At 41.6% G+C, this 13,344-nt stretch overlaps 1 protein-coding gene and 1 pseudogene across 1 annotated transcript in view; both read left to right on the forward strand.

The window, feature by feature from the left end:
• The window catches only part of GNA14 (guanine nucleotide binding protein (G protein), alpha 14), a 250,715-nt gene that overhangs the window by 18,631 nt on the left and 218,740 nt on the right, over nt 1-13,344 (forward strand). The gene's annotated exons all lie outside the window — the stretch shown is intronic.
• The window catches only part of LOC102846422, a 6,065-nt pseudogene continuing 2,461 nt past the window's right edge, over nt 9,741-13,344 (forward strand).

Below are 13,344 nucleotides of genomic sequence, written 5' to 3' on the forward strand. Positions count from 1 at the left end.
GTTTTGATTTGCATTTCTCTTACTGCCAATGATTTTGAACATTTCGTGTAAAAACTTTTGGCCATCTGAATATCTTCCTTTGTGAAAATTCTTTCCATATCTTGCCCATTTTGTAATTATGTTATCAGTTTTTTTATTGTGGAGGTTCCATAGGATTCTGTAAAGATTTGCTGTGAGACTCTTGTCTGAAATGGTATTACCAAATGTTTTTTTCCCCGTCAGTAGATTTTCCTTTCACTTTGTTGGAAAGTGTTTTTGATGAGCACAGGAATTTAGTTTTCAGAAGATCCCATTCATCAATTTTATCCTCTCCAGATTGTGCATTTCTGGCTGTGTTTGGCAGTCTCTTTATACCATAGACTAGGCCGTCAAAGCTTGATCCCAGTTTTTCTCTGATGAACTTTATGGATGTGGGCTTTACTCTCAGGTCTCTGATCCACCTTGAATTGATTTTCGTGTATGATGTAAGATGTGAGCATTTTGTGTATTTTTGTGAGATGTGAATCCTGTTTCAGCTTCCTGCAGTTAGCAGTTCAGTCTTGCCAGCATTATTTGTTGAAGAGGTTGTCATTTCCCCATTTGATGAATTTTATTTCCTTGTTGAATATCAGTTGACTTAGATAGTTGGGTCTGTTTCTGGATTCTCAGTTCTGTCTCATTGGTCTGTGCTTGTCATTGTATAAATACCTGCTTTGGTTACTACCACTGTGTAATAGGTTTTGAGATCAGGGAATGTTGTGCCCCCTACTTCATTTTCGCTATTCAGAAGTGCTTTGCTTATTTGGGGTCTCTTTCCTCTCCAAATAAACGTGACAATTTTCCTTTCAATCTCCTTAAGAAAATGAGTTTGGTATCTGTATTGGGATTACATTGGACATGCAGATTGCCTTTGGTAGGACTGTCATTTTCACAATATTGAGTATTCGTATCCATGAACAGGGCACATTTTCCCACTTATATTGTTATTTTATTCTGTCTCACAAAAAGGTTTTGAAGTTTTCTTTGTATAAGGTCTTTTGTGTTCTTAGTTAGGTTCCCAAGTGTCTGGTTTGTGGTTGGCTGTTATAAATGACATTGCTTTCTTGGTTTCCTTCTCTGAGTTCTCATTGTTACTGTAGAGGAATCCCACTGATTTTTGGATATTGATCTTATATCCTGCCACTCTACTAAATTGTTCTACTATCTCTAACAGTTTTTTGGTTGAGTCCTTGGGGTTTTCTATGTACGTTATCATATCATCTGCATATAGCGGCCATTTAACCGTCTCTTTGCCGATCTGGATGCCTTTTTATTCCTAATTTTTGTATTGAATAGATAATCTAGCAATTATTGTAGAAAAATAACTATCCATTTCATTGATTTCTTTGTTAGTTTTAATTTCTAGTTAATTCTGTGCATTTTTTTTATTTACCTTAAGCATTTTAAGACATATCCACGCATTTGGAAAACCTGATCATTCTCTAACTAGCTAAACTCCTTGTCATCAAGGTGGAACCAACTCATAGTTGACACTCCAGTAGGTTTTCGGAGGCTGTAAATTGCACAAAAGGAGATTGCCCATCTTTTTCCTATGGAGTAGCTAGGAGATACTTACTTCTGTGTTGGCATTGCAGCTCCATGGCTATCCTCAGAGATCCCTGACAAAACTGCAAAGCAAGGGCTGAGTACTCAGGTGACTCTGGGAAGCCTATTAAATCTGGAGTTATAGACAAAAATAAATCATATTATCTTAAATATCCAAATATTGTTTCTACATATAATAAAATAAAATACTGTTTACAAATGTAATCAAATCAAATGATCATGTATTTTACTATAGGCTCTGCTAATTAATCGCAGCTCAAATAGATTGATTGTTTAATATGTTTCAAATTTCTTGAATTAACAACTGTATCAAAGACTCAATGCTGAGTCACAGTTAGCATATTTACTCTTAAGTTTAACCTCAGAGGATGATTACTCTGTTTGATTTATTTGTTCTTACTCTTTTGCTTTTCTGGACTTAAATGCAATCAGGCAAAGCAGCAGATAATCCTTTCTCGGAATGGGAATTAGGGTGATGTTTCAAACTTATGCATTTTCTTGCAACCCAAAGTATCACTTCTTCCTTCATGCCAATTTTCATCATTATTTCTAAAAAAGAAATTTAGTCAGTTAATTTGAACTGATCAAGTTCCACTCATCTAATTTAGATAGATACAGTAATCGGGGAAATGGGGATAGATGTGTCGGAGTCATGAGATTGACTCAGGACAGGTCAGACTTCAGAGCTGTTGTACATGAGAGCAATATGAACCTCAGGCATCTTGACAATATATAAAACAACAATAACAATTCAGATTGAGAAGCTGCTTTGCTCGCTAAACTTTTCTAAAGCTGTCTAATGACCATCATCTCTAGTTCTTTTCCTGCATTTAAGTTTAAAAAATGAAAAACTTGGGTCTCAGATTCATTTAATGAGATATTTGAAGTTGTTTCTGCACACTGATTTGGTAGATTGTTGTTGTTTTTATGTGATGTCAAGTACGACTCATACTGACCCTGTGAACAACAGACTTGAGTCCTGTTTCGTGCCATCCTCCTCATCTCTGACATACTTTAACTCATTGCTGCGTTCACTGTGTCAATCCATCTGGTTGCGAGTCTTCTTCTCTGTTGCTGACCCTCCACCTCTCTAAGCGTGATGTCCTTTTCCAAGTGTTAGCCCCTCCTAACAACATGCCCGAAGTGAGACGAAACTTCATCACCCATGCCTCTAAGGAACACTCTGGCTGCACCTTCTCCAAATATGTGTTTATTTTTTTGTCAGTCCATAGGCTGTTCTGTACTCTTTGCCAGTATTGCTTATATGAGTTTGTTCCCTTTCATTGGAAATATTAAATTAGTTAGAGGATCAGTTAAAGAAATATACTGAATTACACATTAACCCTAAAAACAACCCATAACCTGGACCATGTTCTCCCATTTGCAGACTTTCGAGCAAATGGTTGGGTTTTAACACTCCTTTGTTTTAAAATGTAGAAACTGGACAGAGATGTCTCCTCACTGGCTCTGTTTTTGTCTCAGAGGACTGCAGACTGTAGGTAGTGCATGCATGAGAAAATGGCTTCAGCTTTCCCTGACCATGTTCAGATTGCATTCACTTAGGGTAATGAGGACTCTCTCTCCCTGCCCTGGGAAGTGGATTTGTGTCTGCTCTAAATGAGGACAGGTAGAGGAAAGGAGAATGAGGCTTTGGTTCATTTGACATCAGCTCATTGTGTTGAGGTTTGACACTATTTGTAGCATTAGGTGTGACCTTGGTGAAGCCAGTGCATCTGAACACACAGGCCACTTCGCAATTTGTGATCACTTAACACTTCCAAGCTCTGGTGGCCTAGTTATAAGAAGCTGTACTGCCATTCCCAAAGGGCACATGGTTTCAATTCACCAGCTGCTCCACGGGAGAAAGATTGTTGATCTGAAAACCAGCTGAAGGATCAACTGTGAGTTGGTTCCAACTCACCTGTACACAATAACAACAGCACTTCCAAGGCGGTTTGCCTTTCCTTTAGGATCGTGAAAACACCTTGTGTACAGTGCAGTTATATCTTGTTGCAAATTAGACAATGGCTGGAGAGTTCTTATCCAAGAAAAGTGTACTCGCTTATTTAGGAAAAATGTTCAACTTAAACCTCTGAATTTCATTTTAATTCATCTTTTTAAGTCAAATGTGGTTAAAACAGGACTCTAAAAATTATAATGAGCCTGAAGCACTTGCTGCAGAAGGTCAGGGACTGCAGCTTTCAATATGGGTTGAAGCTCAACATAAAGAAAACACAGATTCTCATCACTGGGCCAATTGGCAGCATTATGATAGACAGTGAAAAGACTGAGATTGTTACCAACTTTAGTTTGCTTGACTCCACAATTAGCATTCTTGGTAGCAGCAGCAGCCAGGAAATGAAAAGATGAATTGCATTAGGAAAGTCTGCTGTCAGAGACCTCTCCAAAGTACTGAAGAGCAAGGATGTCAGTTTGGAGACTAAGGTGTGCCTGATCCAGGCCATAGTCTTTGTAGTCACTTGCTATGCATGAGAGAGCTGGACAATGACTAGGGATTATAGGAGAATTGATGCCTTTGAGCTGTGGTGCTGGAGAAGAGTATTGAATATACCATGGGTTGCTAGGAGAACAAACAAGTTCAACGTAGAGAAGGTGAAATCAGGCTGTTCCTTGGAGTCACGGATTCTGAAGCTTCATCTGACATACTTTGGACATTTTTCAAGGTGAGACTAGTTCTTGGAGACAGATGTCATGCTTTTAAGGATGGAGGAACAGAGCAAAAGAGGAAGACCCTCGATGAGTGACTGGGGTGATGGGGGTAGGTGTGTCAGAGAATAAGATTGGCACAGGATAGGTCAGAATGTAGTGCTGTTGTAGATAGGGTCACTATGAGTTGCAGGTAACTCGGCAGCACATAACAACCACAATAACAAAATAATTAGGAAAATGCAAAGTATTCATATTATTTCTAATTTTTATTTCTTCCAGAATCTCAGACACTTCTATTATCCTTACTGCATTGTGTGTTTGAAGAATTGCTTTTCCCTTTGACATTTTTAAGCTGTTGCCTTGGGAGAAAGTTGTATTAGGCTTTTTTTTGTCTTTTTTTTTGTCTTAAGCTTTTATGGATGACTAGTTGACAGAAATCTTTGATGCAAGTTACACTTGCTGTGAGATGTTGGGTAAGACTCAGAGCCACTGGGAGTTAATTCTAAATAGTGAAATGAGGAACAGGATTTAACAATATCAGAATTCTCTTAATCCTGTTGTAGGGTAGTTATTATAGCAGGCTAGTGGGTAAGGAGTTGTACTGCTAACCCAGAAGCAGGAGGTTCAAATGCACCAACTGCTGCTTAGGGTGGAAAAGATGGGCAATCTCCTCCCATGTGATTTACAGCCTCTGAAAACCCATTGGAGGGTCAGCTATGAGTCAGCTCCAACTCGATGGCAATGCATTGTAGAGTTGAGTTTCTGGGGTAACACTTTAAGCATAGTGGAAACAGTATTAGTTACCTTGATCAGTCCAGGTAAAAGATGACTCTGTGTGTGTGTGTGTGTGTGTGTGTGTGTGTGTGTGTGTGTGTGTGTGAAGCCTGCCTCCAGAGTAGCTAAAGAAATAATATCTGCTTTCTGTTTGCCTTGGTGATAAGCAGCAGAAAGGCATTCAAACAGGCCTTTGTTCTCTTCCGGTAAGTGTTTGAGTTTTCGTGTAATATGAGATTTTGCATGTGCATTAATCACAGGGAATCAGAACAGGTTTGACTAGATCAGAGCTGTATGATTTCTGAAACTTCTGATTGTAGATATATCTATGGACATTATTTCATTTGCTCAGTTATCAGTTGCTCAAAATCTACATCAACTTACTTTAAAGAATATGGACATGTAATAATAATGGTAATTACAGTAGTAATATCATTTAGCACTGGCTGTATGGTGGCTTAGGGGCAAGCAATTGCACTGTCAACTCCAAAGCATGCAGTTCGAATCCACCACCTGCCCCGCGGGAGAAAAACCAGTAGTCTCCTCCCCTCTGTTGTACTGCCTCTGAAAACCCACTGGAGAGTCAGCTATGGGTTGGTTCTAACTCGATGATACGCAACAACAGAGAGGGGCATAGTCCGTAATGAGTTCTTATGGTTCATATATACTGGCAGATCCTTGGGGACAAGATGAACAGTCTCTTCCTGCTAAGAATGACAGCCTTGGAGACCCAATGGAGGATCACAGATAGACTTGACTGCGTTGGGTTAGTGTTTTGGATACCAAATGAGAAGCCCTAGTTACACTGTGCTCTTTAGAGGCAAAGATGATGAGGCTTCATCTCACATTCTTGGGGCATGTTGCTAGGAGGTTATTCCTTGGAGAGGGACGTCATGCATGGAAAGGTGCAATGAATAGGAAGGTGGATTGACACAGTGACTGCAGCAATGAGCTTGAGCGTGTGTCAGAGGTGGTGAGGATGGCACAGGTTAGGACAGGACTTGCTGAGTTGTACTTAACTCGACAACACCTAACAACAACAATAAAAGTGGCACAATAGCTAAAGCACTTCCCTGTTAGCCAAAAAGGTTAACATTTTGAACCTACCAGTTTTGGAATGGGTTTGAATTTTATATGCAATTTTATATAAAGTTGACTTTATATCAACTAGCTCACTAAATCTTAGGGCAAGTTACCAAAGTATTCATTACCATTTCACAGATGCAAAGAAGAGTGAGTAACCCACACTGAGAGCCAGCAGTGAGTGTGGAGCTGCGATTTGAATGGCTAAGCTGTTTGACTTCAGGGCCTCCTTTGGCTCATGAGGCCTTCTCTCCTTCTGGTAGAGAACTCACCCTAGGGTCCTCACCGAGGGAGAACCCACAGTGGGGAACCCACCATAGGGAGAGAGTGCACCGTGGGAGACCTGCCGAGGGAGAGAATTCACCGAGGGGGACCCACTGGAGGGTGACAGTGGGAAAGATCTGAGTGGACGCGGGAGTCAGGTGCGTGTTCCCATTTCAGTGCAGTGGGACGGGACAGGCCATTGACTGCCTCAGAACCAGGATTGTCCACCAGGTGCAGAATGTGAGCTGCAAATATGAGCAATGTGCATAATTGAACTTTTAAAGGAAGCCACTTAGTAAAGTTTTTTTAAAAACCCACTGAAATTAAATTTAAGAATCACTTAACATGTCAACTCAGCTCAACTGAGTCAGAACTGACTTACAGTTGATCGTTTAGTGGGTGTTTGGAGGCTAAATCACACAGGAAGAGATTGCCCATCTTTCTTCTGAGGAACCCCGGGGGGATTTGGACCACCAGAGGGAGGCCACTTTTGGGTTGGCAGCACAACCCCCGGGGAACTAAAGCACCAGCGCTCTGTGTAATCAGTACAAAAATTTACAAAGAAGATTGTGTGCTTTATTTTTTCCCCAAACTGAGTGATGTCTAGAGTCTATTTTACATGTAAAAACTGAAAACCTCATATTCTCAAGTTGGAACCAACCCATAGCTGCCTGCCCAGTGGGGTTTCAGAGGCTGTAAAGGACACAGACAGAGATTGCCTAGAATTTCCCCCTCAGAGCAGCTGGTGGATTTGAACCATCTTGGACTGGCCTTTTTACAAGTGCTCCTTAGCCATCACTGTGACTGGTGGCTACCATACTGGACAACATATCCTGAAAACATGATTATCAAGTGAGGATTGAATTACTGAATGAATGTTCAATCGTGAAATTCTAGGAATCTGTGATAAAGAGAACTTTTATTCCTTTAATGATTTATCATGAGATTATTTTGTTTCCTTCCACTCAAAGAACACACATACTACAAATTTAACAATGAAATGACTCTAAGAGTTATAACGACAACATTATGTGGAGATAACGTATTTCACAAAAGGAGGTTTAGAAAGTCACCATGTTTTGGTGGGTGAAAAAAATATGTCAATTATTGCTTCAGCAAATATCCAAGAGCTTACTATCAGACAGGGGTTCTTGTTGTTCTTGTTGTGTGCTGTTGAGTTGGAACTGACTCAAAGCTGACCCTCTAGTGGATTTTCAGAGTCTTAATCACACGGCAGAAGATTACCTGTCTTTTCCCCATAGTGTACCTGGTAGATTCAAACCCTATGCCTTTGAGTTGACAGCAAAATTCCTTACAACTAGGCCACCAGAGCAACGTTCTGTATCTAGAATTCAGAAGATAGTAATTAAAAGCTCCTTTTAACTATAAGTCCTTGTGGCCCTTATATTTTAGTATAACGACATAGGTAGGTATGATGGCTTTTGGTTGTATTAAGTAGTGTGGAGAAAAGGAAAGCAGAGTTGGGGAGCAGTGAGGACACTGGTGGGTCAGTGGCCTGGTCCTCCGATATGTGGAGGACCTGGGTTGATTCTTGGCCAGTGCACCTCAGCTACAGCCACCATCTGTCTGTCATAGGAGGCTGGTGTGTGACACTCGCACACTGAGCAGCCTTCAGCATAACTTCCAGATGAAGGTGAATTCAGACGGGTGCGGAGACTCGCCACTGAAAACTAGCCATCGAAAACCCTATGCACCACCAGGGTCTGGTTCACAACTGAAGGGATGGTGCAGACCAGGCAGAGTTTCATTCTGCTGTGCATGGGGCCTCCAGCAGTCAGGGGACCCCTGAGGATTGTTAACAGTAAGTGGGGACTGGGCTAGAACTGGCCAGATTGATGGCATTTACCTCTGTGGAAGCCAGAGAAAGGCGTTTCAGAAAATCTCAACTGTAAACAAATGTCCCTTACAGTTTATATCCTCTTAGTTCTTAAAAAAAAACTTCTAACACTCCAGTTAATTTGGCTTCATTTCTGAGGAGCATGGAGAACTTATTCTCCTCTAGAAAGGTCAATGGCTAATTTGAAAAACGAGAGAATGAAGTTTCTGGCTGCATTCTTCTGTGGTAAGGGCTCTGTGACAGAATTGCTGCTGTGTTGGGTTCAGCAATTAAACCATTTGCCTTTAGTCCACAGGCAATTGAAAACGTTCCCGGTTCCAAGAGCTGTGAGTACAGAGAAAAATAAGATTGACAAATTTGAGTGGATTTGTGGTGAAGTAAAGACATTGGCCATTCCATGTCCATAACTCTTTTAAAGAGGCAAGCTGGCTTGTTGCTTTAAATACATTTGGCATTTATAATAAATTAGGACCGTGGGAGTATTTGCAATCTACCAGCCCCTGACAATTGCTCTGAGGACAGGATTGTTTCTCACTGGGTCAGCCAGCCTGTAGGCTAACTGGGAAGATTCCAGGCCGTGGACCATATACACAGTGAAGAGGGAAGGGGGAGCAGGGGGCACAGCCAGAGGGGCCTTCTTGGAGGGAGTGTGGAGACTGGGAGAGTTTTGAAGAACGTTTTTTTCTCTGTGTGGGAGGTATTAAGAGAAGCAGTGGTAATGGGAGAACATTGTGAATATGCTGTAAATCCTTTTGTGTTGTCTGACTCGTAACAACCCTGTTATAACAGAACAAAATGCATCGTTCTCACAGTTTCTGGCATGTTTGATGCTGAAGCCACTGTATCAACCCATCTTGCTAAAGATCTTTCTCTTTTCCACTAACCCTCTGCTTTTGTCAGACATGTTGTCCTCCGGGGTCTGGACCCTCCCGATAACATCTTCAAAGCTTATGAGGTGAATGAAGTCTCCCCAGCCTCGCTTCCAGGAAGCATCCTGGCTGTGCTTCATCCAAAGCAAATCTCTTTGTTCTTTTGGGTATAGTCAATACTCTTTGCCAGCACCATAGTTAAATGCAGCAATTCTTCTCAGACCTTCCTTATCCATCTCCGAGCTTTCACAAGAACAAGATTTCTGAAAATATAAAAAGAAATTTCCTTTGGCACTTCCATGCAGTCTAAGCTCCGTACACCTCCACTTGTCATCATTTTTGCTGTATTGTGGTGGCTCGTGTGTTGCTTGTGTATTCTGAGAGCCATCAGACTGGTTCCTCAAACCCTGGTAGGGTCCACCATGGTGGATGGTTTCAGTGGAGCTTCCAGATTAAGGCAAACAAGGAAGGCAGACTTGGAAGTCCACTGCTCAGACTTCGGCAGTAAAAACTCTATGGATCACTAAAGAACATTGGCAAACACGCTTGTTTTGGACATGTCATCCCACTGCTCAAACTTCGGCAGTAAAAACTCTATGGATCACTAAAGAACATTGGCAAACACGCTTGTTTTGGACATGTCATCAGGCTTCGGCTGCTGGAAGAGGACAGCATGTTCGGTGAAGCAGAGGGTCAGTGAGGGCATGGGAAACCTTCGGTGAGCCAGGTTGAAACAATAGCTGCAACAGTAAATTTGGCCTTGCTGACAACAATGAGAAGTCTCCTTCCAGCCAGCACTTACCACCTGTGTGACTTGTGAGGTGTATTTTAACTTATTTTGGACCTCATTTTTTCCCCCTTGCCAATGCAAATAAAGGCATATAATCTAAATTGTTAGCATATAGCTTCTAACATTAGTAATTACTCAGTAATGATAATTATCTTGTTGATATTATCACTGTTGTTGATGTATACCATAGAGTTGGAACCGACTCATAGCTGACCCTCTGGCGGGTTTTCAGAGGCAGTTAATTGCACGGAAGGAGATTGCCCATCCTTCTCCCGCAGAGCAGCTGGTGGCCTCGAACCATGTGCCTTCGGAATTGCAGTGCAGCTTCTTGCCACTAGGCCACCAGAGCTCCCTGATATTGTCACTTGTCACAATATTATTTCTTTAAGTTATGCTAGTGTTTTGCATTTTGAGGTACCTCCAATGAGAAACTTTGAGGTCAGGAAAGTATTTTGAGTAGATTTGCCTCCATAATGGCAAGCTCAGCACTGAAATCCAAAGGCAGCAGGATTACCAGGAGGAAGTGGGGAAGGATGATTATAGTATGGCTATTGAAATTAATGCTACTGAACAAAATGTGTATGAATGGTTTAACAAAGAAAAGATTGTTTTGTAAATCTTCACCAAAATCACAATTTAAAAAAAAAAAGTTCAATGACAAAATACTGTTTGAATCGTCTAGAATAGCACCTTCCATTTTTGTTTTGAGTGTCAGGCTGAACTGGGCTTAATAAATTACTGAAATCCACCAAGAGTACAAAAATGAGCCTTCACATTCAAAGCGTTTTTTTTATTTGTTTCCCCTCCAGAGATCACATGTGTAAGACAAGTGAAAGGAAGGACTAAGAGATAAATAAGTCTCACTCACTGCTGTCAAGTAGAAAAAGCCTCCTGGCTGACGCAGGTTTTCAGAGGCGAACTTCACATGAGAGATTGGCCGTCGTTTTCCCTCAGAGCCACTGGTGGATTTGAACTGTCAGAGAGGTACCAGTGGGGCTGGCAGTGCCACTTTCTACTGCTTACGGCCCACAGGGTTGTTAAACCATGGAAAAGTCGTTGTCTTAACCATCGCTGGGCAATGATTTCCCATGACCCTCTCAATTTTCTGCATGACTTAACGGCTCATTGTTCTGGACTCTACTTTTGATGATATTAGTCTGTCTAGCAGTCTGGAAGGATAGAGATCATATCTCCTTCCAGACATCTTTACAGCTTCTTCATATTTCCTAAGCCCAGGATGCCTTTCCTGTTCCGCACACGCTGCCAGGTAGCCATCTGGGCTCATCGCTTAACTTGGCCCTCCTGGAACTTTGGGGCAAAGGGAACCGGCTCAGATACCCCGATGGTCCTGTTGGCTTCCTGTGCCGTGAGCAGTGATGGCCCCTGTCTCTGCCCTTGGAGTCTCATGTCTTCTACTACCATCACATGAGCTTGTGGCAAGAAAACGCCAAAACTTGTTAATGTGCAAGTAGGTTAAAACCCTCAGATTCTTCCTCATTCTTAACAGCCACCGTCTTAGTTATTAGTATTCTGGCTGCTTTCAACCCACTTGAGAATAAAACAGTGCAGATCCAGTGTTTTTGGATTGAAGCAGTGATTCGAGTGCGCCAAGCTCATCATGTTTGTGTCCTTGCCTGCCTCTTCCTCTCCTGTATGGTTCTGAAAATATACACCAGAACCTTCACCAACTCTACTCCAACTTATTTCTTATCATTCTACCCTCCACTTTACTTCTTATTCTACATTATTAAATCCCAAGTTTGATAGGAGCAAAATTATCCTTGAAGTACAGGGGAGAGGAAGAAGCTGAAATAGCAGAACCAGAACCCTTTCTAGCACATATAAAAAGGTTGTAGTTGGTAGTAGTTGCATGTTGTTCTTTTTTCATATCTCACAAATCTTTTAAATAAACTATTCTTCTCTATTCGTGTCTATAACATTATAACATAAAAATGTAACAGAAGATTTTTGTTTGCCAAAATGTGCTGTTGGCATTAAAGCATAAATAACTTCAGCATGCTGGTGTGGAGGGCACAAGCAGGCCCTGAAGAGCAGTTTGTCAGTCAGAATTTGCCAGTCAGTAGAGCCGGTCTTCTGGAGAAACTGTCTTCTGATTTGACCGTGTCAAAGCTGAAGCTCCAGTGGGTTTTCAGAGGCTGTAAACACCTGAGACGAGATTGACCACCTTTCTTCCTTGGAGCAGGCGTTAACTTCGAACCACCAGAGAGACCTGCCTGTGAGTTAGCAGCTCAATTCTCTCCACACCACACCACCAGAGGATGTAGTTCACTTTATTTATTTTTTTGAAAAGACAATTCCATACTGTTTTATTTCTCTCTAACATTGTTTTCATGATAGTTCAATAAAAGTTGCAATGTATTTCTTCCTTTTTTAAGGAATTAAGTTTCAAGACCAGTAAATGTTGGTGAAATCCTTAGTCTGCAAGGTGATTCTCAGTTCTTATCCCTTTCTGCCTTTGGAGTTATCCTAGCAAGGAGAGGGTTTCTTCTTCACCAGCTCTCAGAGGGCTTCATTGAAGGCTCTGAAATTCCCCCCTTCTAGGCAGCTCCATTCACATCACACAGGAAAGTGAGAACGGACTCGAGTATTAGACATCATAATGTTTGAACATTTCTATTATTTTATTTCTCCCTCTACTTGCATTTTACTGAATTTACAAGGCACAGAGAAAGAAATAGACCTTTCCTTGTGTGTGCCTTGTAAATTCAGTAAAATGCAAGGAGTGATATTGAGCTCCAAGTGTTTGTGAGAATTGAAGGGTGTGTATGGGAAGGGCCTGGCCCAGAGAGTAGCACATATAGGGATGTAACCAATGAGTTGCCAGCTATCCTGGCTAATTAGCGTCAGTACTGGCAGCGTAGTCTCTAGGGAGTTTCACTGTTAACCCAAAGGTGGTGCCTCTGACAGTTCAAATCCACCAGCTACTCCATGAGAGAAAGATGGCCACTCTTCTCCCACGCTGTTTACAGCCTCTGAAGCTCACTACAGGGTCCGTCCTGTCTCTGCAGCAATAGTTTAATGAATGTGAAATATGTGAACAGGTTCACTCTGGGAAGAGTGTACCACTGTACACATTTGCGCACAGCTTGGTGGAACGATTCTCAGAGGGAGAGTCTCAGGCTTGCTCCCCTGGGTCGTTCTGGTGTCCCCTTTCCCTCTTGTTCCTTGTTTTCTGCCTCTCGCTGTGCAAAGGCCATTCTTCCCCCTCCCCTTTTCTTGGCTGTAGTCTTTTTGTTTTAAAAAAATTATGTATACTGCATTGAAACAAATGAGAGAGAGAACTGTTTAAAGGGGATATATGATTAAGAATTATTATCATGACAGGAGTTCAGAATGAAGGCTGCAGAGTAGAGTGGGCTTGGGGTAGGGATTGTACAACAGTGAAAGAATTTTTATTTTACTTTTTAAAGAGAAGAATGAACTGGAAGGAG

The sequence above is a fragment of the Elephantulus edwardii genome, unplaced genomic scaffold (genome assembly GCF_000299155.1).
Source record: "Elephantulus edwardii isolate Elephantulus edwardi_28Jun2011 unplaced genomic scaffold, EleEdw1.0 scaffold00108, whole genome shotgun sequence".
Taxonomy (NCBI): domain Eukaryota; kingdom Metazoa; phylum Chordata; class Mammalia; order Macroscelidea; family Macroscelididae; genus Elephantulus; species Elephantulus edwardii.